The 14856-nt window shown below is 39.6% G+C and overlaps 1 long non-coding RNA gene across 1 annotated transcript in view; it reads left to right on the forward strand.

The window, feature by feature from the left end:
* The window catches only part of LOC146872771 (uncharacterized), a 51383-nt gene extending 48233 nt beyond the window's left edge, over window positions 1–3150 (forward strand). Inside the window, exons 2-3 of the long non-coding RNA XR_014982614.1 lie at window positions 2008–2123; window positions 2823–3150. This is a non-coding gene — a long non-coding RNA (uncharacterized LOC146872771). The remainder of the gene's footprint in view (window positions 1–2007; window positions 2124–2822) is intronic.
* The last annotated feature ends 11706 nt before the right edge of the window (window positions 3151–14856 follow it).

The following is a 14856-nucleotide window of genomic DNA, read 5'->3' on the forward strand; positions in this document are numbered from 1 at the left end:
TCATCCCCACCATACTCTGTATTCCCCACTCTAGATCCTTCCCTAGCCTTTTCATAGAACATAGTGGTGGGGTAGCGCGATTAGATGCTGGAGGGAGGTTAGATGAAAGTTTAGATAAAATCCAGGGTGCGTCAACCAACGTTGGAGGCATTCTTGGCATCAGAACTAAACGGAGTCTTAGAAAATTATTTTCTCGTTAATAAAAAAAAGAAAAGATCATTTTCTAACACCTATAATATTGATTATCTCTCTTTTCTCTTTCGTTGAATTTATTAGTCATTAACTCAGAAAACATCATCCGTATAATACGAACGCGTTTGGATTAAATGATAATGTATCATTTAATAATCACGTAATATTACACGCGCATAATCAATCTAATAAATTTAATTGTATTTTACCTATAATGCACGTACAATATCGGCGGTAACGTGAATTAATTCGTATAATCGTAGAATTATTAGTACCCGAGAAGAATCGTATATTAACGGGAAGTGAATCGTACGAGGAAAATTTTCCTGGCTGAAATCGGTGAACGTCGAAGAGATCAAAATCGTATTGCCGAATTCGATATAGCAAATCCGTACCAATAAATATAGATTATCACTCTTGCGAGAATATCTTTTGAAGAATAATTTGAGATTGTTATGCCTTTCACAATCAGATTCGGGGTATCGAATTTTTTGGGGTGAAAAAAATTTTTCTCTCCTGAATTAGCCGGTAGAAACAGACAGGAAGAAAGAGAGAGAGAGCGAGAGAGAGAGAGAGAGAGAGAGAGAAAAAGAGAGAAAGAGAAAAAGAGAGAAATGGCAGGAGCGTTGCAGTCTGTCGGCTGCGCCGACGTTGCATCGCGCATTATTTAATGGACGGTTTTTCGCTTTGTTCGGCCGACTCATTAACCACGGGGCCTCCCGATTGTACTTTGCGTCGGTTCTCCGTTGCAGCAGCAGTGGTGAACCGACGCCCGGTCGTCGCAGCAGCGTGTGCGCGCGCGTTCATTCGTGACAGAGAAAGAGAGAGGGTTTGAGGGGTGCAGTCGCGTCGTTGCATAATGAACAGGACGCGTTGCTTCTCTCTTTCTCTCTCTCTCACACTTTTCCGTTCCTTTTTTTCCTCTTCCTCGTCAACCCCTTTGGCTCTCTTTCTCGTTGACGACTCCTCTCTCGCTCTCTATCTTTCTCTCTCTCTCTTTCTCTCTCTCTCTCTCTCTCTCTCTTTCTCTCTTCTTCTCTCTCAACTCTTTTATCTCGCTCATCAACCCATTATTTCTCCGTATTACGTTACGTCGCTATGTCGCTTTTCGGTGTGAGCGAGCTATTCGCGTTTCCTGTCTCTCTCTTTCTCTCTCTCTCTCTCTCTCTCTCTCTTTCTCTTTCTATCTCTCTCTTACTCTCATTTGCGAATGATGTGAGAGAGAAAAAGAGAATGAGAGAGCAAACGTCGAGAGTCGGCCTCCGACCCTCTTCGATCCTATCATCCTTTCGTTTCTGATGCTTCCGCAGAAGAGAGAAATGCGTTTTGCCTGAGGATGACGACAACGACAACGACAACGACGGTGGTGGCGACGACGACAACGACGACGACGACGACGACGACGACGACGACGACGACGACGACGACGACGACGATGACGACTGCAACGAACGAGTTTGAATCACCGTGCGAATGCGAATGTCCATGTAAAAGCGACGTACCAGCTCGCGGAAAATCTGATTTTCTTTTGGCTCGTTGCGATAAAAACGTGCGTTGACTCCGGTTTGTTTCGCTTCGCTCGTACCAACTCTCTATCGCTCTGTCTCTCTTTTTCTCTAGTTCACTGTCTTCTGTGTTTTGTCTCTTTATGCGAAAGCTACGGCTTTGATATCTATTTTGTTTACAGGCGAGATCGCAAATTAGAATGAGATATACGCGAGAAAGTCATCTTATCGTTCAACATCTTTTTTACTTTGCATCTCGCGGGACCAATAAGCTTCTCGATTCTCCGAGCTTTTCTTTGATATTTTTCAGATTACTGGAATCTGGAATGGACTTTTCCTTGATTACGAGACGGACGAGCTTTGATATGTTTATAAAATTCACATTCATCGATCGAAGAGATTATTTATAGATTCGATGAAATATCGGTAAGTATATCTTCATTGATTTTTACATTTATCGTTTCTCCTTTTTTTTTTTTTTTTACCTTATGAATGGATTCAGTAGAAACGAGCTTTCAGTAGGTGCCCAAGAGAAAATCGGCCAATGAAGAATTCCACGATGAATGATAAAGTCTTGTCTCTATGGAGTTCAGATAACTTCATATAAATCTCATTGGCAAGCGGGCACAGGACTGTAATATTTTTATCTAGCTCTCTTTGTTCTTAATTATTTCATTGCCCCATCCCCTCGTGGTTCAATTCCGATTTAGTTCTTCGGTATTGTAAAAACGGTAGTATTCTATCGATCTCTTTCAGTTGTACGGTTACTTTGCTTTGCTCGTCTCACATAAATGTCCAAAACGAACAATATTTACTCTTTCTTTCTCGCTTTATGGAGAAATATATTTGTCGTAATCAGATTAAATACACTATTGATTATCGAAATTTTATCTATATAGTTATACGGACGGAAAAGCGTACGATGTATTGTAATTTTAACAAAGACGAGCAAGTATTCATCGTGATCCCATATTATATAGAAAGCTAATTACTTATAAACGGAAACGTGATCCATATCATTGTGTTCTATATAACAATGGACTTGTCATTTGTATATTCAAAAGAACAATTAACGAGAGAAAAGATATATCACTAATAAGCCGCATTTATGCTGACTATTTTCAGACCCAAGGAAGGAGTGTAGGACTGGAAACTACATAAAAAGTTCGACAGGTTGGCCGGTAGAAAACCGCAGCGATCGGTGTTAGTCGGGTTTCCAAGAGTTGCTACGGTCGAATTTGGAAAGAGGACTACGATGAAAATGGAACGCAACTTTACAACATGGACAGACACGTACAGGCGTGACAGGGTGCTGCCCTCTGCGGGCTAAAATTAGAGGGTGCTGTCCGAAGTTCTCCGCTACACGTTTGCATTTCCTATGCACTATTTCCCACGTGTGGGTGCGTACAGTCCAGTACGAAAGCTGGATACCTCACCGCAAACGAGATACACACGTTGCGGATTCACGGACTCGCTGATGCAATATTTCTATCAGTTTACCGTGCCGGAATATGAAACAAAAAAAAAAAAAAAGAAAGACTGGACCGCGTGGTTGAGTGGCGAGAGAGTGAGGGAAAGAGAAAAAACGATAGGGTGGGTAAGAGATGGCTGATAGAGAGGGAGGAAAAAAATGCTTTCGGCTTTCTACACTCGCCCAAATATTTTCGTTTTGTTCTACGCGCTCCTGGCGCTTTTCAAAATCGATCTTCCATTATCGTCCGATTCTTCTCTATAGGTCCGCTGTAACCGAAATTGAAAGTTTACGTGGTATATCCCCTTTTTCACGTTTATTTTCCCATACATGAACTCATTTTATAATCTATCACTATTTTCGTCTTAGTATTAACTTAGTTGTTTAGAGGTAGATCGATGACGTGCAACATGTATTTATTTGCGCATATGAAACATTTTGTTATTGTCAATTAATAATAAGAAAAAAATGTTAAAGAAGGAAAGATTAATTGATCGATTTAAAATGATCTTAATAAGGAATAGAACTGAACATCTCATTGAATGTTCTTCAATCTTGAAGACGTTTTATCGTCAGGCTATTGAGAAATTTTGATCTTTTGGGCTTCATTAGTGACCCTATATATTCTTTCTTTGATCTTAGATAAAAAAAGATACGATCGATCAGAGATCAAACTTTTGCACGAGAAAAAAGAAATCTCTATTTCTAAGAGACTTTTGCAAAGGACTGTATCCGTGTATCCGGTGTACCCTCTCCAGAGGCATTAGACGCAGTGTATCGGCGGCCGTGCTCGTGCGCGAGTATTAGACACCATGCCCACAGCTCATTTGCCAACTCCGGCAAATTTACCAAATTTAAATGCAAAATCGGCCGGTGCTCCGTCGCTTCGTGAGCGCCTGGCTGAGAGCGAGATAGAAAGAGAAAGAGATAGAGACGGCGATGGAGAAAGAGGGGAATGTAGAAGAGGTGGATGGATCGAGCAAGAGAGAGAGAGAGAGAGAGAGAGAGAGAGAGAGAGAGAGAGAGAAAGAGATGAAAATAGTGGGAGGGAGAGGGAATAGGAACGGTAGACCGAGAGGGTAGTGGCCGCTGTTGGAATAGGATGGACGGATAGTGAACGAGCGTGAGTTTGTAAGAGAGAAAGAGAGAGAGAGATAGATAGATAGATAGAGAGAGAGAGAGACAAAGAGAGAGAGAAAGAGAAAGAGACAAAGAGAGAAAGAGAGAGAGAGAGAGAGGGTGGACAGAATATAGATGGATAGAGGCGCGATAGTGGAGCGTGCGCGGGCGAGTGAGAGGTAGAAACTCGTCGGTAGTAGGAAACTCAAATGGTCGCAATGGTGCAGTATAGTAGTCGGCTGGTTGTCAGACGCAGCGTGCGATTGGTTCACCGGGCTTGCCTGGCCTTTCTGCCTTTCCTACGTCGTTCCTGCCTCGTTCCTCTCACTTCCGTCTCCCTTTTCTCATTTCAGATAACTCCCGCGAGTCCTTTTGGCTATTTGCTTTCGTTCTTCACGATGGCTTTTTTATCAGCTGATTTTTCTATTCCTTTCGAATTCTATCGACTTTTCTCAGATATCTGATAAACGTTTAGGATTTAATGAATATAGTATCAGCTGTTAAATCACTTTATCTCGATCGTCTACTTACGTAGAGGAAGAAATATAATGGCAACAATAGGATAGCGAGTTTGTTATTAGATTATGTGACGAATTTAGTTAAATTTTTCTTAGAGAATGTTAATATGTTATTGTTATGAAAAAAAAATATGTCTCTTTAAATAAAACAAAAAACAAAAAAAAAAATACAAGAAGAGACGAAAATATATAGATATCGTTTATTTGTACGATAAAAGAAGAACGAAAAATGGCTATTTATTATTTCGATGAATGTAATGCGAGAATGAAAAAAATTGTTAACCGATAAAATGGTATTAACACTATCTCAACTTATCTTTTCTAAATACTTTTCGTATCGTTTCTCCTTTTATGTAAACCACGAACATTGCCAAAGGGTTAGCAATTATTATTCTCCATGCACTTCTCGCCGTTTTGTTGTTCATTGGCTCGACCGTTTATTATTCATCGTTCGTCATATAGAGGTGCACGTTACATACTGTGCAACGTAACGACGTGGCCCGGGATACATGTCGTATGTTCCGCGTTGTTTTACACAATGTTACAACCGGCTGACGTACTAGCGACCGGTGGTATAAAGGCGTATAAGAGAAGGATAAAGCGAGGGCCGCATGCTCAGGGCTGCGTTAAAATGACGAACTTGTTTCACCAAATATAGAATTATATTAAATTTGTTTCGGATATTTAAAGAAAATGTGACTTTGTGAAAGTTATCGTTTCTTGTAAATTTCATTATCGTGCGTTATTATTAGGATACCTCAATTATATATAGTTGAAAACTATCTTAAGCGGTAGATTAAAGAAGAGGATGCATACGTTAAATTTAAGATTTAAAAAATAATGAAAATGTATCTTGTGATATTATGTAACAAGAGAGAAAAAGTCTTAAACAGGTAAAGTTTGATATTAATAGAGGAAATCCGGCGTGCCGTGTTGCGGTAAATATATCTCGGTTCTTCTTCATGCTTTCTCGTTCCACCGCGGTAATTTTTAATCCTAGAGAAATTTATGAAACAGTCCGTATTTCATTATACGCCGTAATAAAGATGTAGATAGATAATCATGGAAGTCCTTAATTAAAATCATTACTTTCGCTAGTAAAAGTTTGCGACGCGTGGGATCCTTTTCGGTCGTGTCCCTGTACACGTGTCCTGTCTTCATAGAAATTTTATTTTCGAAGGATCGTTTAGAAAAATGATTATTGAAAAAGAAAAACTAACATTGAAGTATCAACGATGTTCGCGATCTTGCGAAGACATAAAAAATACTACTGAGTATCATAAATATTTTACAAAGAAATTTCACTTTAGATTATATATTCGCATTTGGTAATAGCCCTAAGCAAGAATGAAATATGTATGATTACACGCATTTCAATATAATTACAATACATTATAATATCCGGTGCAGTCTTCAATTATTCTATGCAAATTCCAAATATGTATATCTAAGAGACTTTTAAAATCGAATGAATGTATTTCGAGAGAATATATGATTCAAAAGAAATATATATATATATATATATATATATATAATATATATAATATATACTTATAGATATATAGAAGAACAAAAATAAAGAGGAAGAGAGAGAGAGAGAGAGAGAGAGAGATAAAAGCAAATAAAACAAGAGCAAATTCATAGATGAAAATCAAAATATAATAGTTGACGCACCTTTTAGTATAGAGATTTTAAGGTTTCGATAATGCTTTCTCGTTTCGTTGATAATTTCGACCGATCGGTAAGGATAACGTCGCGTTTTGCGTTTCGCACATGTATTCTCTCATTATTGTTAGCACCTAACAAAAAATTCGCGATTGCATGTCACCATGCGCGTGTCCATAAAATAATCGACAAAATAATGGATCGGGTACGTCGACCACTGATTTTATTGCATAAAGAATGTTATTATCCTTTACAATATTCATCATGTTTTTCAGACGCGTACGAATTGCGTTTTTATAATTATCGCGAATGGAACCGTGCGTTAACGCGAGGTATTCGAGTGAGCGCGCGCGCGCGCACGCGCGCATGAGTGCTAATGAAAGCTATGAAACAATGCACACTTTTATACTCATCGAATTCTAGTTGACGCAGAGAATGCGAAAGATCTTGCCTGTTTCGAGATATAAATTATATTTAAGGCTTAGACATGTGTGAAGTATATTTAACAGCAAAGAAGAGAACGGACTCTGCTATATCAATCGATTATGAATGCAAGTTTATTTTGATTATATAGGTTTTCTTCTTCTTTTTCTTTTTTTTTTTTTCTTTCTTCTTATTAGCGAATCAAATTTTTGTACTTTTCCATATACTATATATACGTGAAAAGATCGTTCATATGTTTTTTCATTGTGTTTCATTGTTATATTATTTAAATATCTTACCCCTTTGCAACTTTAGTTTAATGCGAAGCAATAATATAATATTTTTTTAATATGCTGTAAAAAAATGCGATGTAGATAAAATTAATGTTATCATTTATCTTTTTTTCTTTTCTTTCTTATTATTGTATTCGTTATTATTTTTTCGATCGACATTTTGTGAACCGAAAATGACGAATGACACGTGTCATGATGTAACATATGCCTTTTGCTTGTGCTAGATACACGTTTAGAAAGAGCTCGAGAAATGGCGAAAAAGAGGAATTTTGTGAAAAAGGGAGGCCGAGAGACTTGAACCATTTATATTCGACCCTCTTAAAATGCGTGGGAATGCGGGCATCATTAACGTTCCTCCCCTTAAGCGTTCCTCACTATTCCTCTTCCTCTCTTTCTCTTATACTCTCTTTCTCTCTGTGTCTTATGGTTGATGCTCGCTCTCCTCGAGCTTTATTAACCAGTTGCGGTGGCCAAGCTAGCGCTATCCAATAAGCTTGTGGCTCGTCTATCCTATCTTTCTTAGCGTTTTACAACAAACACGCCTCGGTTTCGGCCTCGTGTTTTTACATATCGGTTTGCGAAAATTTTCTGTAATGCGATTAATTTTCTTCCCTATAGAAAATAAAATTAAGATAGAACGAATGATAAATCGAATTTGTCAGAAATTTGTTATATTCTTATTTTGCTAAAAATAAATGCTATGTATCAAAAGACAATAAAATTTCTTCCTTCGTATAGTATTTTATTTTCTATGCGTAACGGATATGTAGAATTTTCTAACGATCATAAAGCAAAAACTCGTTTGAATAAACGGTTTCAAAAGGAATCGACGAAAGAGAAGATACCGGAATTATTTGTCGAACGGATGTTTTTAACAAAACGAGTTTCTTGATGGACCACCACGAGGGGTGGGGAGTTAAGACTCGTTTAGAAATAAGCAAACGAGTTTTTTGCGTGAAGAAGTAACGCTGGACCACCAAGAGGGATGCTGTGTTTCGCGTTGATGCATGATAATGCCGACAGAGAGAAGAGAGAAAAAAAGAGAACGCGCGCGCGCGCGCGCGAGAGAGAGAGAGAGAGAGAAAGGGGGGAAATGATCGTGGTGGTCCAGTTTTTCGGAAGGAAATAGAAGATGAACTAGAAGGACCGGTGTAGACCCCACCTGGACCGAAAGACCCCCAGCCGTCATTCAAGTTTTCATTCGTTAACATTCGGGTCTCTTTGATATTCAGATTCGTTCGTGTTTCATGAGATCGCCAGGATCTTCTAGTGGTATATCGCCTTTGGTATATTTTTTGAAACGTTAGTTCCGTCGCGGTCGTTTTCGCGTTTGTTTCGTCGTGCCGCGAGCCAAACGGACAAAACGATACGACTTCTGTGATAAAAGCATGCGAGAAGCACGAGATCTACTCGTTCCCTTTGACTATCACGACGACAGCGCTACATCACACTGATTCTCGAAATACATCCTGGAACGCATAAAATAAAAGATAAGTCGATTGAGATAATTTCGTAATCTATTTTATTTATTATTAAAATTATCGTTATATTATTGTTACATTTGTTCATTATATATTTTGAAATTGATATCATGATTATGATCAGGTTTAATATTATATGATATCAAAGGGTCATTAAATTTGTATAATAATTATCCTTCTAAAGAATTATTATTTTTTTGTTCACTACGATCGAAAATATGTTCCGTAATATAAACTCCATAACAACGTGTAGTTGGTTTGCTTGCTAATCTCGTCAACCTACGTATCCGATTATCTGTGAAATTTTGTCTACGACGTTAAACGTTATATATACGATCGCATATAACGAAGGTTACCTTCAGGGCGAATCGATAGAGGTCGGCCGTCAGTATTGGTGTCTATATAAAATAAAAAAGAGAGAGAGAGAGAGAGAAAGAGAGAGAGAGAGAGAGAGAAAAAAAAAGAAAGAAAAAAAGAATGATGACAAGCTCTTAGAGGACGATGGACGGGCAGCATCCCGCTAATAATCGGTAAATCGCAAGTTAATTCTATTACGTCGTGAGTGAGAGTGTCCATGCGATTCGCAGGAATAAAAAAGAAAGAAAAGATAGAAAGGATGAAGGGGATGAGGTGAGAAAGGCGCACGCTACCACGTACCTCCGGTATAAGAGGAAAAAAAGGAAAAGAAGCTTGGAAAAAGAGGAAAGCGTCACTGTTGTGCGACGGTGAAAGCAGCTTTAAAAGCGATCGCGATGAGCGGAAAAACGAAGGCGGCTGGATACGCGGGAACAAAATAAAATCGAAATAAAAAGTGAGGTGAAATCGAAGAATTCGATAAACCTCGAAACCACCTGTCAGGCTTAAATTCCGAATGGAGACGCTCTTTTCTTCTCTCTCTCGCTCTCTCTCTCTCTCTTTCTCTCTTATGCTCCCCACAATTCTCGTGGTTTTTTTCTCTACGGTGTGAGTTTTTCCTTAACCGATGTGGGGAAAGTGCGATACATTGTTCTCGGACTATAAAAAGGTGAGAGTTAGGAAGATGCAAGATTTTTCGAAAATGTCGCACCTTTTTTCTCTCTCTCTCTCTCTTTCTCTCTCTTTCTCTTTTATTTCTTCGTGCATTAATTTGATCGATTAGAAAATATATTAATAAGATATCGATCGTATTTTCAAATCTCTAAGTTATAAATTTACGACGAAATATCCAATTTCGTGGGTTTACAAAAAAGATCGAGAATCATTATTACGAGAAAAAAAAGTGTAGAGAGTCGTGGTGCGAAAAGTCGGTGACGATTAATCAGGACTTTTTTTTGTCGAAGTGGAGTAGCTAACTAGCGTAACGAAAACCGCAACAACAAAAAAATTGTGCGGAATTTAGAACGTACGCGGTGTGATCAAATGGATGAGACGTCGGTATATCCTCGGTGCGTTTTTGAAACGCAGAGTAAAACCGTTTGCTTGCTAGTTCTCGCTCGTGCTTTTGGTGCGAATAGCAACTAAACTAAACCGCGTTTCATCTATCCCATCCACTTCCGTGCTTGACCACCCTCTTCCTCCCCGCTCAGGCTCACCCCCTTGACGCTTGAAACACGTATACATTCTCTCTCTCTCTCTCTTTCTCTCTCTCTCTCTCTTTCTATTCCTCTCTCTTTCTCTTACCTTCATTCTCACTCCCTCTCACTTTCCCACGGGAGAGCGGTTAAAACAAATGAGCAGCCTGTGCCGGCCTTAAATTAGCGCAGGCAGGGGTGGTTTTCACTTCCACCCTTAAATTAGGACTAAGCTTCGTGCCTCCAAGTTTCATGGTTTTGATCGGATGAGTTACTGTTGTTAAAAGTTACGTCGACGAGGATTAACGCACGATCTTATCTGATCAGAGGTAGAAACGAATATGAAAGACTTCGATGAGATACTACTATGAAACTCTCTTATGTTTATAAACAGTATATTTGTACGATATTGTTCCAGTGACATCTATGATCTTTAGCTAATACATTTTTCTAAGAAATCAGCTTGTCTTTTTCTGTTCCATATAGGACGAAAACGTAAACAACTGGATGACATTCTGTGTTGAATTATTATTTCCAAAGGCGACTTTATTAAATATAGATGTGTACGTTATAACACGCTAAAGGCATGAATAAAGGCTTCAAACAAAGAGAGAGAGAGAAAGAGAGAGAGAGAGAGAGAGAGAGAGAGAAAGAGAGAGACAGAGAAAGAGAGAGAGAAATATTCATGTATTAAATTTGATGAAAAATTTTTAAGAATTTAATCGTGATAAGAGATGAAGGAAAAGAGAAAGTGAAATAAAACAAACATTAAAAAGCATGATAATATACATAAAAATCAAACGATGCTTTTTATTGAAAAATTATTAGACATCATAAACGATATTTATTTTTCGTGATATGCCTTCAATATTCAATATTCAAATAAATGTACAAATATATCATAGCTTCTAGAAATGATGGAAATAGCTGTGACATTTTATTATGTCAAAATATTTCTCATATCTTTATATCTTTCAATGTGGATACTTTTTAAATTCTAATCCTTATAGTCAGGGAAAATGATAAAAAAATGAAAGTGCCTTAAATAAATACAATATCATTCTTCAATAACAATTATAAAATTCATTATATCTTTCAATTTATTTTATCGATTTAAAACGTGGATTGTAATTTATGATAACAATCTGAGAGGATAAGATCATTCACGGTGTAATCAGAGAAAAAAAAAGAAACGATTTTTTTATATCCTTGGAAACTTTGCCGAGTTGAGGAAAGAGCGAGGAAAAATAAGCCAGCACTTTTCCTTCGCACCATCGCACACGTGGTAAAGAAAGAACTCCCACACACAAACACATGTATGCATTTCCCGCGGCGTTTTTCCTTTCTACGTTAATCCAAGTTCTCAAGCGAGAAATCTACGAAAGGAGAAAGAAAGAGAAAGAAAGAGAGAGGGATCGTTACGCACGCCCGATTTCACGCGTTTCACCGCTAATCACGGACCTAATTGCCTTTCCAAAGCCTCTTTCTCTCTTTCTCTCTCCTTCTTACTTTTTCTCCCCTTTTCGTGTTTTCCGTCGAGAAAAGTTATACGCACGGATATCGAGACCGATCACGGTCGGTTCACAAAGAGAGGGGGATGATTTTCATGAGACCATCACGGACGAAGACATATATTCGAAAAGCTTATAAGGGCAAAGTAGGAGGGGGTGAAAATCGAGGGAAATCGAGGACGTCCGAGAGGGTGGTAAAGTCGAGCGTAGGTGGAGTTTGAAATCAGTCGCGGAGGTGCGCGGAATCGCGCTTAATCCAATAGTGGTCCTTAATAATCGAATAAAGCCTGCACGGAGAATCGCGTCTAAGCAGACCGGTAGGGTGGTTCCGGGGGATATGCTCGACGCTTGGAGGGTGGCAAGAGGGTGGTAGTGTGCCCGAGGAAATCCAGCTATTCCTCCCTCTCTCTCTCTCTCTCTCTCTATATATATATATATATATATATATCTATCTATCTCTACTCGCTTTACTCGCGGTAACCCTTTCTCTCTCATTTCCTATCCTCTCAACGTGTGCGTGTATGTACGTCGTCGCGCGGCTCGGTCGCGGCCATGTTGCCAGAATTGCCACCACCCACCCAACACCCCTTTTCTCCCTCTTAATACCCCACCGCCTAGTCATCTAGTCCTGCTGGGTCCGCTATGTAAATGCGAACCAACCGACCCTCCCTCTTCGTCGTGAGCTCGCCATCTCCACCCTTTTCCTAACCACCCTAACCACCCTGGCTCTCTCTCTTGAACTCCACCGAGCTCTACCATACCATCTCCTCCTCCACCTCTGCCTCCTTTGCCACCCCTCTCCCCAGCGAACTGCCTCCAACTAGCAGCCCCTAAATCTAAGTCCGCCGGGGCGGTACACTCGTTCTAGAAAGCATTATTCCTGCATTATTCGATATTATCTATTCTCGGTATGGCTCGTCTATTCGTTTATTTATATTCAACTTATATGTGAATCGATGTATATGTAAAATCGAATAAGCGTGTATATCAAGAATGTTCAAATGGCAAGCTCTAATAACGAGATCTTCCATCCCACTATTCCATCATTTTTAATTATTCCTGAAATATATTATATATGTTATATAGATACTTCATTCGTTATCCATTTAGAACGTAAAACATATATCATTGGCTCAAACAAAAGCTCGTTATAATGCTCAAAGACGATTCTATTTTAGATGGAAAGAAAGAAAATCAGAAAAGGTAGAAACTATTCTCTTATTAATTCGAAAAGTATTCCCTCATGAAACTATAGTCCGACCGAGAAACTTTGTTCGATTGCGGAAGTCGGAGAACGGACGAGTTCGCTTTTCAGGCATGCCGTCCATAAGGTCCTTTTTCCGTAATTTCGCCGCGAAAGGGAGAAAACGATGGTCGGTGGTGGTGGTGGTGGGGGGGGGAGGTAGGAGGAGGAGAGAGATGAGGGACTCATTACGGGGAAAGAACTAACAGGAATTCCCAGATTGCTGGGAGTTCGGGCATCGCGAGCGAGCAGCTCGAGGATTCGGTTAGATTCTCCTTCTTCGTCGTCCTGTTCTCGTCCTTCCGAGCTGGACGATTCGTCCGGTTTATGCTTCGCTTATACAGAGCTACGTAACGTAACGTATGTATGTACGTTACGTTGGCGGACGGAAGGGCGCCATTACCCCAACGGCAGCTAGTTCTAAGCGCGCTAAATAATGGCCGTTAGAAATTCGCCGTGGGGGTTGGAACGGCTGTATGGACTACTATGGCGAAGGTACGCATACACATTCACACGTATATACGCGATTACGTGTGCCCTTTAGCGTATATATACCTATACCAATATGCGTATACGTGACTTCCAACGTTCTTTACGACGAAGTCAAGAATACGAGAGGGATGGAGTATTAATTTAGGTACGCAGTCCTTTCCCCGACGAGCTAAGAAAAATGCCTCTACCCTTAGAGGGAGGTAACCCGTTAGAATTTAATCTCACATCATACATGAAGCACTATGTTTCACGGTGTGCGTATGGCTAGGACGCCTTTGTTCGTACTCTCCCTGCGTGGGTGGTACGAGCAACGCGTGTTCTACCCTCCAGAGAAGAGTGGAAGGTCGAGAGAACGAGAATGGAGGAAAGGACGTCGACGGGAAGAGAGGGGAATGTAAGAAAAATGCGAGAGAGAAGGGGGCAAGACGAAAGAGAGAGAGAGAGAGAAAGAGAGAGAGAGAGAGACGGAGTAGAGGGATGGTGTTACGTCCGAGGGTAAATCGAAACTGAGGGTAGGGGAAAAAGGGTATAGAAATGGTCTACATCCCCTTCGTCGTAACTTTCATCGTCTCAAATAGAAGGTTTTAAGGAAATGTGAAAGTCTAGATTGGAGATTAAAAGGGAACTCGTTAATTAAGCGTTCGTTCTTTTTTTCGGTTTCTTTGTGGCTTCATGGCTAACGATGTATAACAAAGTTATACAAAGTAAATAAAACCAACGGGAAACAGTCTGTTTCTAAAAATTTCAAATACATTGCGATTGATCATCTTTTTTTTTGTTTTTTTTGTTTTTTTTTTTTCATTTCAATCAATTAATTACAGGTCATGAGTTGATAGCTGATGAATGTTTAAACAAATACACACGCATACACACATGCATTAAGTTCGATTAAAAAGTAATTAATCTATTTTTTGATAGATTAGAAACGATGTCTTATGAACAAAGCAATGCTCGTTATTATTAAGAGAAAATAACATAATGAGATTATATAAAATTGTCGAAGGGGTGTAAGAGTCAAGTCATCCTCCGTTGTCCGGTGAACAAAAGGGAAACTTTTTGAGGTTCCGGTACTCATCCTCTAGCAGGCTCTCGTCTTCCATTCACGCCACAGAAAAGAAGAGCGGACAAGTGGAAAAAGAGAGAAAAAAACTAACGCTATCCTCGCTTCGCGAAGAAGTAGAGAAAAGTGAGGTAGAAGGAAGCTTCGTCGAGGTGAGCCATCGAGAAAGTTACGGCGAACGAGTATTGTCGGTGAGGTCTTCGGTCGTTATACAAACACACAATAAGAGAGAAAAAGAGAGAGAGAGAGAGAGAGAGAGAGAGACTCGGCTGAAACGTGGGTTTAAACTACTTGCGTGTTGGTTTGCTGCTCGTGAATCCGGCTGAACCGAGT

Source organism: Vespa mandarinia, chromosome 9, assembly GCF_050613455.1.
Source record: "Vespa mandarinia isolate Hongniang chromosome 9, ASM5061345v1, whole genome shotgun sequence".
NCBI lineage: Eukaryota > Metazoa > Arthropoda > Insecta > Hymenoptera > Vespidae > Vespa > Vespa mandarinia.